This window comes from Hylobates moloch, unplaced genomic scaffold (genome assembly GCF_009828535.3).
Source record: "Hylobates moloch isolate HMO894 unplaced genomic scaffold, HMol_V3 SCAFFOLD_22, whole genome shotgun sequence".
NCBI classification, from domain to species: Eukaryota; Metazoa; Chordata; class Mammalia; order Primates; family Hylobatidae; genus Hylobates; species Hylobates moloch.
Window position 1 is genome coordinate 34960293 of NW_026652297.1, and position 14608 is coordinate 34974900.

The 14608-nt window shown below is 42.7% G+C and overlaps 1 pseudogene; it reads left to right on the forward strand.

Moving 5' to 3' along the window:
• The first annotated feature begins 395 nt into the window (after positions 1–395).
• Positions 396–4038, forward strand: LOC116461878 (heat shock cognate 71 kDa protein-like; annotated as a pseudogene).
• Positions 4039–14608: the final 10570 nt, after the last annotated feature.

The following is a 14608-nucleotide window of genomic DNA, read 5'->3' on the forward strand; positions in this document are numbered from 1 at the left end:
AATTAGATGTGGCTGACCGCGGTGGCTTACGCCTGTAATCCCAGCATTTTGGGAGGCTGAGGCGGGTGAATCACCTGAGGTCAGGAGTTCGAGACCAGCCTATCAACATAGTGAAACCCTGTCCCTACTAAAAATACAAAAAATTACCCGGGCGTGGCGGCGGGCACCTGTAATCCCAGCTACTTAGGAGGCTGAGCCAGGAGAATCGCTTGAACCTGGGAGGCGGAGGTTGCAGTGAGCCAAGATAGCGCCAGTGCACTCCAGTCTGGGCAACAAGAGTGAAACTCTGTCTCAAAAAAAAAAAAAAAAAAGATGCAGCTCATGAAACGTGCCTGCAGCTATTGGGGTTCCTGCAGCTCTTGGGTTCCTGTGTCTTTTTTCGCTGTCCGAGCTGGACCTACACACCAGCAACCATGTCTAAGGGACCTACAGTTGGTATTGATCTTGGCATCACCTACTCTCATGTGGGTGTTTTCCAACACGGAAAAGTAGAGACAATTGTCAATGATCAGGGAAGCCAAACTACTCCAAGCTATGTCGCCTTTACAGACACCAAATGATTGGTTGGTGATGCCACGAAGAATCAAGTTGCAGTGAACCCCACCAACACAGTTTTCAGTGCCAAATGTCTGATTGGACGCAGATCTCATGATGCTGTTGTCCAGTGTGATATAGAGCATTGGCCCTTCATGGTGGTGAATGATTCTGGCAGGCCCAAGGTCCAAGGAGGATACAGGGGAGAGACAAAAAGCTTCTACCCAGAGGAGATGTCCTCTATGGTTCTGACAAAGATGAAGGACATTGCAGAAGCTGATCTTGGGAAAACAGTTATCAATGCTGTGGTCACAGTGCCAGTTGACTTTAATGACTCAGCATCAGGCTACCAAAGATGCTGGAACTATTGCTGGTCTCAATGTACTTAGAATTATCGATGAGACAACTGCAGGTGCTATTGCTTATGGCTTAGACAGAGAAAGGTTGGAGCTGAAATAATTATGCTCATCTTTGACCTGGGAGGTGGCACTTTTGATGTGTCAATCCTCACTATTGAGAATGCGATCTTTGAAGTCAAAAGTACAGCTGGAATGCCAGGCACAGTGGCTCATGCCTATAATCCCAGCACTTAGGAAGGCTGAGGCGGGCAGATCACTTGAGATCAGGAGTTGAAGACCAGCCTGGCCAAAGTGGTGAAACCCCATCTCTACTAAAAAACAAATACAAAAAGTAGCCAGGTGTGATAGTGTGCACCTGTAATCCCAGCTACTTGGGAGGCTGAGGCAGGAGAATCTCTTGAACCCAGGAGGTAGAGGTTGCAGTGAGCCAAGATGGTGCCACTGCACTCCAGCCTGGGCAACAGAGCAAGACTCCATCTCAAAAAAAAAAAAAAAATCTACACCTGGAGAACTCACTTGGGTGGAGAAGACTTTGACAACCGAATAGTCAACCATCTTATTGCTGAGTTCAAGCACAAGCATAAGAAGGATGTCAGTGAGGCTGGGCATGGTGGCTCCCACCTGTAATCCCAGCACTTTGGGAGGCCGAGGCAAGCGGATCACAAGGTCAGGGGTTTGAGACCAGCCTGGCCAACATGGTGAAACCCCATCTCTACTAAAAATACAGAAGTTAGCTGGGCGTGGTGGCATGCACCTGTAGTCCCAGCTACTAGGGAGGCTGAGGCAGGAGAATTGCTTGAACCCAGGAAGCAGAGCTTGCAGTGAGCTGAGATAACACCTCTGCACTCCAGTCTGGGCAACAGACTCCATCTCAAAAAAAAAAAAAAAAGAAAAAAGAAAAGAAGGACGTCACTGAGAACAAAAGAGCTATCTCACACCTTTGTATGGTTTGTGAATGTGGTAAGTATACTCTCTCTTCCAGCACCCAGGCCGGTATCGAGATTGATTTTCTCTAAGAAGGAATCGACTTCTATACCTCCATTACCGGTGCCTGATTTGAAGAGCTGACCTGAAGAACTGACTTGCTCCATGGCACCGTGGACCCTGTAGAGAAAGCCCTTCGAGACACCAAACTAGACAAGTCACAGATTCATGATATTGTCCTGGTTGGTGGTTCTACTCATATCTCCAACCTTCAGAAGCTTCTCCAAGACTTCTTCAATGGAAAAGAACTGAATAGGAGCATCCACCCCGATGAAGCTGTTGCTTATGGCACAGCTGTCCAGGCAGCCTTCCTATCTGGAGACAAGTCTGAAAATGTTCCAGATTTGCTTCTGTTGGATGCCACTCCTCTTTCCCTTGGTATTGAAACTGCTGACAGAGTCATGACTGTCCTCATTAAGCATAATACTACCATTTTTTACCAAGCAGACACAGAATTTCACTGCCTATTTTGACAACCAGCCTGGTGCGCTTATCCAGGTTTATAAAGATGAGCATTCCATGATCAAGGATTACAACCTGTTTGGCAAGTTTTGGGGCTTTTAAATTTTTTTTTTTTTTAGGAAGAAAAGATGTTTATTTGGCTCATGGTTCTGCAGGCTGTACAGGAAGTGTGGTGCAAACATCTCACTTATGGCATGAGCCTTAGGGAGCTTACAATCATGGTGGAAGGTGAAGGGGAGCAGTGTATCACATGGCAAGAGAGTGAAGAGGAACATCCCAGACTCTTTTAAACAACCAGATCTCACATCAACTAACTGAGCAAGAATTCACTCATCGCCAAGGGAATGGTGCTAAGCCATTCATGAGGGATCCGCCCTCATGATCAAATCACCTCCCACCAGGTCCCAGCTTCACCTCTGGAAATCAAATTTCAACATGATGTTTGGAGATAGAAAACATCCAAACCACATCACAAGGTCTCTAGATGGGTTTTTTCCCTGAAAAAGCTATTTCCATTTCTAAGTGTGATATATAAAAGAAACATAAAGGAAAGAATTTTGAAATGCATTTTCATCTTATTTTATTACAAATTTATTGAGATATTATTAACATACAATAAACGTCATTCTTTTAACGCATACAATTTGATGTATTTTGGTATATATACAGTGATATACAACTATCACTGTTTTCTAATATTACAATTCTTTGGCTGGGCATGGTGGCTCATATCTGTAATCCCAGCACTTTGAGAGGCTGAGGCAGGAGGATTACTTCAGATCAGGAGTTCAAGACCAGCCTGGTCATCATTGTGAAACCTCATCTCTACCAAAAATACAAAAATTAGCCAGGTGTGGTGCTGTGCACCTGTAGTCCCAGCTACTCGGGAGGCTGAGGCAGCAGAATCGCTTGAACGCGGGAGGCAGAAACAGAGGTTTCAGTGAGCCGAGATCATGCCACTGCACTCCAGCCTGGGCAACAAGAGCAAAACTCTGTCTCAAAAACAAACAAACAAAAAACAACAACAAAAGTATTATAATAGTTTGATCAACCTGAAAAGAAATCCCATACCCACTAGCCACCGTTCTCCATTCACTTATTCCTCCCTCTAGAAAACATCAATCTACTTTCTGTCTCTATGGATTGGCAAGTTTGAACTCACAGGCCTACTTCCTGCAGTCCACTGTTCCTCAGATTGAAGTCACTTTTGACATTGATGCCAATGGCATCCTCAGTGTCTCTGCTGTGGACAAGAGTACAGAAAAAGAGAACAAGATTACTGTCACTAATGAGAAGAGCCATTTGGACAAGGAAGATATTGAGCTATGGCCCAGGAAGCTGAGAAGTGCAAAGCTGAAGATGAGAAGCAGAGGGTCAAGGTGTCATCCAAGAATTCACTTGAGTCCCATGCATTCAACATGAAAGCACTGTTGAAGATGAGAAACTTCAAGGCAAGATTAACAATGCAGACAAGCAGAAGATTCTTGACAAGTGTAATGAAATTATCAACAGAATCAGACTGCAGTGAAGGAAGAATGTGAACATCAGCAGAAAGAGCTGGAGATAGTCTGCAACCCCATCCAAGCTGTACCAGAGTGCAGGAGGCACACCAGGAGGAATGCCTGGGGGATTCCCTGGTGGTGGAGCTCCTCCCTCTGTCGGTGCTTCCTCAGGGCCTACCATTGAAGAGGTTAATTAAGCCAACCCAAGAAAAGATGTAACATTGTTCCACACAGTGAAAATATGGAAGGACTTAAATTTGTAGAAAATTCTGTGACATCTTTAAAGTTCAGCTGCTATAGTAAATTACTGGGCATTCTCAGTACTTGAATATGGAATACGTGCACAAGGGAAGGAAATAACATTGCATTTTATAAGCACTGTATTGTAAGTGGAAAATGCAATGTCTTAAATAAAACTGTTTAATATTGGAAAAAAAATGAGATGCAGGTAAATGCTATGTTAGATGTAATTTACTCTAATTTTTTAAAAAATGAGATGCAATTCACACCCATCAGATTGGCCGACATGGAGAAGTTTAATAATACTCAACTTGTCAAGAATGGACAAAAGGGAAATTCTTAAACACTTTAGGAGCATAAATGAGTAAATTACTATGGAGAACAACTCCGAATTACCTAGTAAGATTGGAAATGCAAGTGTTCTATGAGCCAGAAATTCCAGTTCTAATAAACTATTGTGAAACACTCCCACATATGAACAAGGATATTTGTTTGAGACATTCTTTGGAATATTGTTAGTAAGGGTGCAAAATTGAAAACAAAGTGTTCATCAGTGTCTCCTTTTATTAAAAAATGTTTAATTAAAAACTTTTAAAATTAAAAATATTTCCCTTTATTAAAAAAAAGTAAGTAGTGTGTAAATATCAGTGTGGAACAGGAAATGTGAATGGCAATGTCTAATTTGATTTCACGATTTGAGGAACTGTGCATTGCCCAACAGGCACACATACCATTAGTAAGTAATTGTGGTTGTTTAAGAATAAAATTACAATTTTATTTTTCCTATTTAAGAAGTCACATTTCCATGCTGCCTGCCAAAACTTAACAGATAACGTACTAGGTCATTAACACGTCCTTGTCTATTTGAAAACCTCCAGACAAAAAGGCAGATGAGCCTTGGAGCTTTGGCAATGGGAATTATTGCTTAGCTAGTAATAAACAGTGTTCTCAGAACTCAAAGATACTAAGGAGGGCACAGCCTTGAGGAGCCAAGGGTGATTATTGGAAAATACCAATGCAACATTCAAGACACAGGAAGTTAAGAAGTGATTCAGGGTGCAGCACACCAACATGGCACATGTATACATATGTAACAAACCTGCACGTTGTGCACATGTACCCTAGAGCTTAAAGTATAATAAAAAAATGTGATTTTTGATTAAAAAAAAAAAAAGAAGTGATTCACATGAACCAAGACCACGCCATTGCACTCTAGCCTGGGGCACAAGAGGAAAACTCTTGTCTCAAAAAAAAAAAAAAAAAAAAGAAGGTGATGCAAGACACTGATGTGACTATGGAACCACTATGGAACCCAGAATAGAATCCATCTGTGGGGCAGTGTGGTAGCCATCCCCCAGTAATCCCAGCCTCCTGGTATTCATGCCCTTGTGTAGTCCCATCCCACAGTGAATCAGAGTTGACTCTGTGTGGCCAATAAAATATGGTAGAAATGATGGCATGTGGCTTTCAAGGCTAGATCATAAATGGTATTGCCGATTCCACCTTGTTATCTGGGATTATTTGCTCTGTGGGAATCCATCCACCATATTGTCAGCACACTCAGAGAAACCCAGGGAGAGCCCCATGGAGAAAGGATCTGAGGCCCCCAACCACCAGCCAGCACCAACTTGCCAGCCATGTGAACCACACTGAAAGTAAATCCTCCAGCCCCAGTGAAGCCTGCAGATAACTGCAGTCCCAGCCGACATCTGACTCCAACCTGATGAGCGACTCTGAGCCAGAACCACCAACTCAGCTGCTCTTGAATTCCTGACCAATAGAAACTGTGAGATAATAAATGAGTACTATTACTTTGAAAAATTCCTTGAGCTATACACTGAAGATTTGGGTACTTCAGCATATATGTTACACTTCAATAAAAAAATTATAAAATTTAATAATTATTTAATGCAGAAAATAAATGTAATGTCCTAATTGTTATATAAAAGATAAATAAAATAAAGATAATTTTTGAAAGGTACTTTAATATAAGAATGCTTGGCCACTACAACTCCAGAAGCCCCAAGAAGTAGTTTAAGGCTCACATCTTAAAAATCATCTTGGGCCATGTGCAGTGGCTCATGCCTGTAGTCCCAGCACTTTGGGAGGCTGAGGCAGGTGGATCACTTGAGGTCAGGAGTTCGAGACCAGCCTGGCCAACATGGCAAAACCCCGTCTCTACTAAAAATAACAAAAACTAACTGGGCATGGTGGCGGTCGTCTGTAATCCCAGTGACTTGGGAGGCTGAGGCAGGAGAATTGCTTGAACCAAGGAGTCGGAGGTTGCAGTGAAACGAAATTGTGTCATTGTACTCCAGCCTGGGCAACAAGAGTGAAACTCTGTCTCAAAAAAAAAAAAAAAATCTTCATATATATGCTTTATGGTACTAATGCAGGCTGAGACAAGTGTATTGAGCTGGTGACTTGACTACTATAAGCAGTGCTGCCATTAGTGACTTGATTTTCCAAAACAGTAAATGTGGCAGATTATATTTTCCACAAATGATCACAGAAGCATTTCTGGTCCCACCTGCAATTCCAGAGCCTTGCCACTCCCCACTTGAAATTGGGTGGACTTGTGTGACTGCCTAAACAAGGTAAAAGACTAGGTCAAAAAAGGTAATATGGTGCCAGTAAACTTTCGGTGTCCTTTAGGGGGGCCAGACACTACACTTACTAGACAAAGACTTTAAATCAGCTTCTAAAAATATGTTCAAAGAACTAATATGTCTAAAGAACTAAAGGAAAGCATGAAAACAATGTGTCAGCATATGTACAACATCAATTATGACATAGAAATTATATTAAAAAGAGAACCAGACAGAAATTCTGAAGTTGAAAAGTACAAAACCTGAAATAAAAAATTCATTAGAGGGGTACAACAGCAAACTTGAAGATAGGTCAATTGAGATCATCCAATCTGAGGAATAGAAAGAAAATAAATGAATAAAAATAAACAAGAGACTCAGAGATCTTTGAGCCACCATCAAGCATATCAGCCTATACATAATGGGAATCCCAGAAGAGAGGAGAGAGAGAATGGGGCATAATTAATATCTTAAATAATAATGACCTACAACTTCACAAATTTGATGGAAAACATTAATATACACATCCAGAACCTCACCAAACTCTAAGTAAGGATAAACTCAAAGAGATCAACACCTAAAAGCATCCTAATCCAACTGTTGAAGACAAAGACAAAGAGAGAATCTTGAAAGCAGCAAGAGAGAAGTGCCTTGTCACATACAGTAAGGCCTCAATAAGATTAACAGAGAATGTCTCATCAGAAATCATGGAGACCAGAAGGCACTGGGGTGACATATGAAGTGCTGAAATTAAAAATACTGTCAGTCAATATTTCTATATCCAGTAAAGCTATTCTTTAAAGGTGAAGGAGAAATAAAGATATTCACTGGTTAAAAACAAAAAACTGTGGGTCAGGCATGGTGGTTCATGCTTGTAATCTCAACACTTTGGAAGGATGAGGCAGGGGGATCACATGAGCACCAGAGTTTGAAGCTGCAGTGAGCTATGATTACACTACTGCACTCCAGGCTGGGTGACTGAGTGAGATCCTGAACAAATAAAAGGAAATAGACAGTAATTCTGACCTACACAAAGGAATAAAGCACTAGTAATGGGACCTCCTGTATAGGTAAATGTAAAAGACATTATAAATTATTTTTGTGTGTATATAAGTCTTTCCTTTTTCTACCCGATTTAAAAGATAACTGAATAAGCAATAATTATAAAACTGTATTGGGCTTATTTTGTATGGCTATAATAGCACAAACTAGTGGTGAAGTAATAGAACTGTATAGGAACAAAGCTGTTGTATACTATTGAAATTAAGTTTGTATTAATATAAAGTAGATGGTTATAAATTAAGATGTTAACTGTAATAACAAGGGCAACAGAGAAAATAAATAGAAAATATAGTAAGAGAAATGATAAGAGCTGGGTGTGGTGGCACACACTTATAGTCCTAGCTACTTGGAAGGCTGAGGTGGGAGGATTGTTTGAGCCCAGGAATTCAAGTTTAACCTGGGCAACATAGCAAGATCCCATCTCTAGAAAAAGAAAGTTGGGAGGCTGAGGCGGGTGGATCACGAGGTCAGGAGTTTGAGACCAGCCTGATCAACATGGTGAAACCCCATCTCTACTAAAAATACAAAAATTAGCCAGGCCTGGTGGCACATGCCTGTAATCCTAGCTACTACGGAGGCTGAGGCTGGAGAATCGCTTGAACCTGGGAGGCAGAGGTTGTGGTAAGCTGAGATCATGCTACTGCACTCCAGCCTGGGAGATAGAGCAAGAATCTGTCAAAAAAAAAAAAAAAAAAAAAGGAAAGAAAGAAAATGACAAGAGAATTAAAATGGTACATGAGAAAATATCTAACACAAAAGAGGGCAGTAATAAAGGAATAGAGGAACAATAAACTGTCATAAGACATATAGAAAACAATAGCAAAATGGCAGATAAAAATCATACAATAATTACATTAAATATAAATTCATTAAACACTTCAATCAAAGGGAAATATTGGGAGAAGGATAAAAAAGACATGATCAAACTATATGCTGTCTAGGGGAGACTCACTTTATTTTTTATTGTTTGTATTTTTGAGATAGTTTTACTCTTGTTGCCCAGGCTGGAGTGCAATGGTGCAGTTGTCTTGCCTCAGCCTCTCAAGTAGTTGGGATTACAGGCGCCGCCACCATGCCAGACTAAGTTTTGTATTTTTTTAGTAGAGACGGGATTTCGCCATGTTGACCAGGCTGGTCTTATACTTCTGACCTCAGGTGATCCGCCTGCCTCGGCCTTCCAAAGTGCTGGGATTATATAGGATTATATAGGAACAAAGCTCTTATATGCAAAGCCACTGCACCTGGCCTGGAGTTCTTTATTTAAATCAACAAACTCATATTCCTCAAGCCCCAGACCATGGTAGGCAGCCCTCCTTTCTCTGTTCCCTCACCCCAACTCCCTAGCCACAGTGAGGGGAATGGAAAATGAGAAGCCATGAGGGCCTCTGCCAGGGAAGGCTACCCCAGATGTGTGGTGAGCACAGTGCAGCAGTGGCTGGGGTAGCAGCCACCACAGGCCCCTCCCTATAAATTAAGTCCCTGTAGCCACAGCTGTGGGAGAAGTAAACCCTGCCTTTGCAAAATGATGACTGAGACAGTGAAAGAGATCTAACCTAACCGACTCCATATCGGTTCTACCTTTAAGCTGTCCTTGTTCCTTCCTGGGCAAAGGCTGAAATAACTTTGAGAGGAACTTAGTTTACAGCTTAAAACAAAGATGATAACAGCCCTTTCCCAAAACAAACCTCCTTCTTGCCTGGGGACTAGACTGCCTTTATAGGACTAACAAATTAGCCACAAGATTAGAAATTATGGTTTAGGCGTCATGCAGCTGGAGGCTACAAGATTCTGACCCTCCCTAAACTGCTCCTAAAATCAGTGCTTAAGATATTTTGCAGACCCTGCACTTGATGGATCAGCTGGCACCACCCAGATCGATAAACTGGCTCATCTGATCTTGTGGCCCCCACCCAGGAGCTGACTCAGCACAAGAAGACATCTTCGACTCCCTGTGATTTCATCTCTGACCCTACCGATCAGCACTCACAGCTCACTGGCTTCCCCCCTCCCAGTAAGTTGTCCTTAAAAGCTCTGATCCCCAGGCCTGGCGCAGTGGCCCATGCTTGTAGTTCCAGCACTTTGGGAGGCTGAGGCAGGCGGATCACTTGAGGTCAGGAGTTCGAGACCAAGCTGGCCAACATGGTGAAACCCCGTCTCTCCTGAAAATACAAAAACTAGCCAGGCATGGTGGCGGGCACCTGTAATCCCAGCGACTTGGGTGACTGAGGCACACGAATCAAGTGAGAATCACTTGAACCTGCGAGGCGGAGGTTACCTGAGGCTGTTTCCCCATCTCTACTAAAAATACAAAAATCAGCTGGGCATGGTGCCACGTGCCTGTAATCCCAGCTACTTAGGAGGCTGAAGCAGGAGAATTACTTGAACCTGGGAGGCAGAGGTTGCAGTGACCCGAGATCACACCACTGCACTCCAGCCTGAGCGACAGAGCGAGACTCCATCTCAAAAAAAAAGGTGCAAGACTTTTAATTTCTTTAGGATTGGGAGGGCCTGGAAAAAAAAAAAGATCTAGCTATGTTAATAGAGATTCTTTACAGATGCAAAATTTCCCCCTAAAAGGACAGCTTTGCAGGGCCATATGAAGATATGGCAAAGAAACATGTCTTGGGGTAAAATATTTTGATTTTCTTCCTTGTCTCGTAATGTTATTCTAGAGTCAGGTTGGAAAGTAAGTCACGATATACAGGGTTAAATAAAACCCATCTGATGAGAATTTATGGTTTGTAGGGCATGACACCCCAGACAGGAATTTGGACAAGATTTAAAACAAAATCAGAGCTTAGTCCTCAAATCAGAGGATCTAGCATGACGTCTCATAGCCGGTTATGCCAACCTGAGACACCCCGCAGTTGCTGCCCATCTGTACCCCAATCATGTTCCTGGCCTCTTGTAGCTGGTTGAGAAGTTCCAAGGATTCTCCTTGGGTTTCTTAGGGAACCATATGGGAGCCCCAGAGAAGAGCCCATCGTCCTGGGCTACTGCCAGCCCACCCAGGTCCATCAGGATCCACCGCACACAGGCCATGTTCTTTCCTCCCCAGGGGTGCACAGTTGGGAAGATGTCGGTGGTGTTAATGCCATAGCGCTCAGCTGCTTGCAGGCACCGAGATATCTGCTCCATCTGCTTTAAGGCCATGGGGGAGGCCTGGGTCTTCTTTACTGGGGCCTGCCCCTCGGGGCACAGCGCGTTAATGAGCTCACATAGCTCTGTGCCCTCCTTGAGGAAATTGTGGAAGTTCTCGTGTCCAAGCTGGGGCCAGCCCACATCGTTTTAGCACTGGGTGGTGATCCATTGATCTGCTCCAGGTCTGTGTCATACAGATTCTCAATTTGCTGCTGCACCTCCCGGCTCAGGCCACATTCAGGTACCCTGTTGGCCATTCCAATGGGTGGTGGCAGCTGTGGGGAGCATTCATGCAGCCTGGAGCGCCATGCATTCAAGGCAGGCGCTGTAGCAGCTAATGATCTTATTGATATGTTGGTGTATGTCTCCTATTTTGTTTTCTGTTGGTTCTCCCTGTTTTTGTCTTTGTTTTTTTTTTTTTTTTTTCTGTCTTCTGTCGGTTATTTGAACATTTTTCAGATTTCCATTTTTTATTTATTATAGTGTTTTTAAGTATATATCTTTGATTAGCTTTTAGTGGCTGCTCTAGGTAGTTTATATATTAGGTTGGTGCAAAAGTAATTGTGGTTTTTGCCATTACTTTCTTTTTTTTTTTTTCATTCTCTAAAGCACAACTTTATTTTCAGAAAGGAAAGGACACCAAAAATAGGACTGTCCTGTGCAGATGTCAATAGCCTTAGTGTGGGGACCAAATGCCCCCCGGCCATTGGAAAGACAGATCTTGTAAGTTCCATCCATCCATGCACTCACCTATTCATTCATTTTTACTGAGACAGACAAAGATAGAAGTTCCTGCCATCATGTTTCAATGAAGGACATATTTGCCATTACTTTCAGTGGCAAAAACCTCAATTACTTTTGCACCAACCTAATACACACTTGATTGTCATTTTATTAGTATATATAAAACAGGTTTTTTTGTTTTGTTTTGTTTTGTTTGTTTGTTTTTGAGACAGAGGATGCAGTGCAGTGGTGCTATCTCGGCTCACTGCAACTTCCACCTCCCGGGTTCAAGTGAGTCTCCTGCCTCAGCCTTCCAAGTAGCTGGGATTAGAGGCATGCGCCGCCATGCCTGGATAATTTTTTTGTATTTTTAGTAGAGATGGGGTATCACCATGTTGGTCAGGCTGGTCTGAAACTCCTGAACCAAAACAATCTGCCCACCTTGGCCTCCCAAAGTGCTGGGATTACAGGTGTGAGCCACTGAATCTGGCCAAAACCAGTTTTATTCAGAAACTTTTTAAAAGAAAAATTCCTTCTTAAAAATAACAGACAGTCAGAACAAATGCTATACTGGATCAGATGCTGGAAAAACAGAAGTTAGGTAAAACTAACCTGGACATTCTTAGCCCTTTGCCTGCCATTTCTCAGCTCCAAATCTGCCCTTGCATGCTCCTCTCTTTTATGCTGTGTCTGGGACGCTGCAATGTTCCTTTCACAGATTTCTTTGCTAGCTGCCTTCCTACAAAGCTCTGTCAATAGTGGGCACTAGAGGAAGATTGGAAGGTAACAGAAAAGAAGAAGGGACATTCTTCTTTCTAACTTGCTCTTTTAGTCAATGTTACCCCCAAAACAACACTTTACTTTACAAATAGTAGTTGGTTCCAGCTTCCAGCTACTTTGGGTGCTCCTTGAGAACCAACCTCATTGAGCCCTCTCAGAAATATCAATAGCAGCTGAGTGATGATTGCTCTTCATAGACCCTCCTCCAAGTTTCTAGGTAGTGGTGACTCCCAACCTCTTCCCTTTAGTTATTCCAGCACTACAAGAATTAGTTGCTCTCTGGCCCTCTAGGCTACCTCAGTATTGCTTTTTGCTCTTTCAGCTTTCTGACACCTGAAACAAATCCTCTATATTACATCCCTGATAAGGTTTGGATCTGTGTCCCTACCCAAATCTCATCTCGAAATCTCGAATTGTAATCCCCACATGTCGAGGAAGGGCCCTGTAATCCCCACGTGTTCAGGGAGGGAAGTGATTGGATTATGCTGTTCTAGCGATAGTGGGTGAATCTCACAAGATCTGATGGTTTTCAAAAGTGGCGGTTTTTGTCCTTCTTGTCTCACTTCTGTCTCCTGCCGCCTTGTGAAGAAGGTCCTTGCCTCCCCTTCGCCTTCCATCGTGGTTGTAAGTTTCCTGAGGCCTCCCCGGCACTGTGGAACTGTGAGTCAATTAAATCTCTTTCCTTTATAAATTACCCAGTCTCAGGTATTTATTTATAGCAGTGTGAGAACAGGATAATACAATCCCTTCTGTGATTTTTATTTTTCTAATTGAACCCTGACTGGTGACATAGGGGAAGGGAAAGGGCAGGAAACTATATATATCTGTATATATAGATATACGGAGTATATATAGATATATGGATTATAGATATATATGAGGATTATATATATATGTCTTCTGTATACCAAGTATACAAATAATAAATATCAATAATTTTGTATGCTACTAGTAATAGCTGTGATTTATTGAGACCTAGTCTATGACTCTTTCCCTGGCTACTTTCTTCTCATGTTGTAAGTTTCTGCTTGAATTTAATCTCAGAGAGGTTTTCCCTGATTGCCTTATCAAAAGCTACTGCCATTCCCTGTTATTCTCTGCTTTAGCTCATAAACCTTGTCCTTTATAGTACACAAAACAAAGCACAATCATTTGATTTTTCTGGTCTGTCTTCCCCACTAGAACGTGAGCTCCATGAGAGGGAGGCCCTTGTTGGTCTTGTTCACTGCTGTCTCCCTAAAGCCTAGCATAGTGTTTGGCTCATAGTAGGTATTTGTGAGTATTTTTAAAATATTGGTGTGTCCATTATGTATTCTTGCTTAACAAGCCATCCTAAAATGTAGTGGCTTGAAACAAAACAGTGATTTCTCATGATTTTGTGGTCTGGCTGCATGGTTCTGGTCTTGCCTGGGCTCACTGAAGAAGCTGCATTCAGCTGGTGGATTGGCTGGAGCTGGAAGGTCCCAGAGGGCCTCACTTGGCAGGGACAGCTGGAAGATTTGGGCCTCTCTCTTTATGTAGGGTAGCCCGAATTTCTTTACATGGCATCTGAGTTCTAAGAGTGTAAGCCTCAATGAGCACTTTTTTTTTTTTTTTTTTGAGACAGAGTCTGACTCTGTCGCCCAGGCTGGAGTGCAGTGGTGCGATCTCGGCTCACTGCAACCTCCGTCTCCTGGGTCCAAGCGATTCTCCTGCCTCAGCCTTCGAAGTAGCTGGGACTGCGGGTGCCTGGCCACCACACCCAGCTAATTTTTGCATTTTTAGTAGAGACGGGGTTTCGCCATGTTGGCCAGGCTGAATGTGCAAATATTTATTGAGCCTCTCCTTGGGTCACAGTTATGTCTCATTAGCCAACAAGTCATATGACCAAGTCCAGAGTTAGTATGGGAGGAGGCTACCCAAGGGCATGAATACCAGGAATATCAGTAGAGAGCCATCAGTACAATAGTCTATAATTTTGTATACATTATTGCTAATACTGACAGCAGCATGCCACATAGTTGCTATTTCTTCCTTTTTTTTTTTTTTTTTAAGATGAAGTCTTGCTCTGTTGCCCAGGCTGGAGTGCAGTGACACGATCTCAGCTCACTGCAACCTATAACCTCCTGGGTTCAAGCGATTCTCCTGCTTCAGCCTCCTGAGTAGCTAGAATTACAGGCGTGCACCATCACACCCAGCTAATTTTTGTATTTTTAGTAGGGACGGGATTTTGTCATGTTGGCCAGGCTGGTCT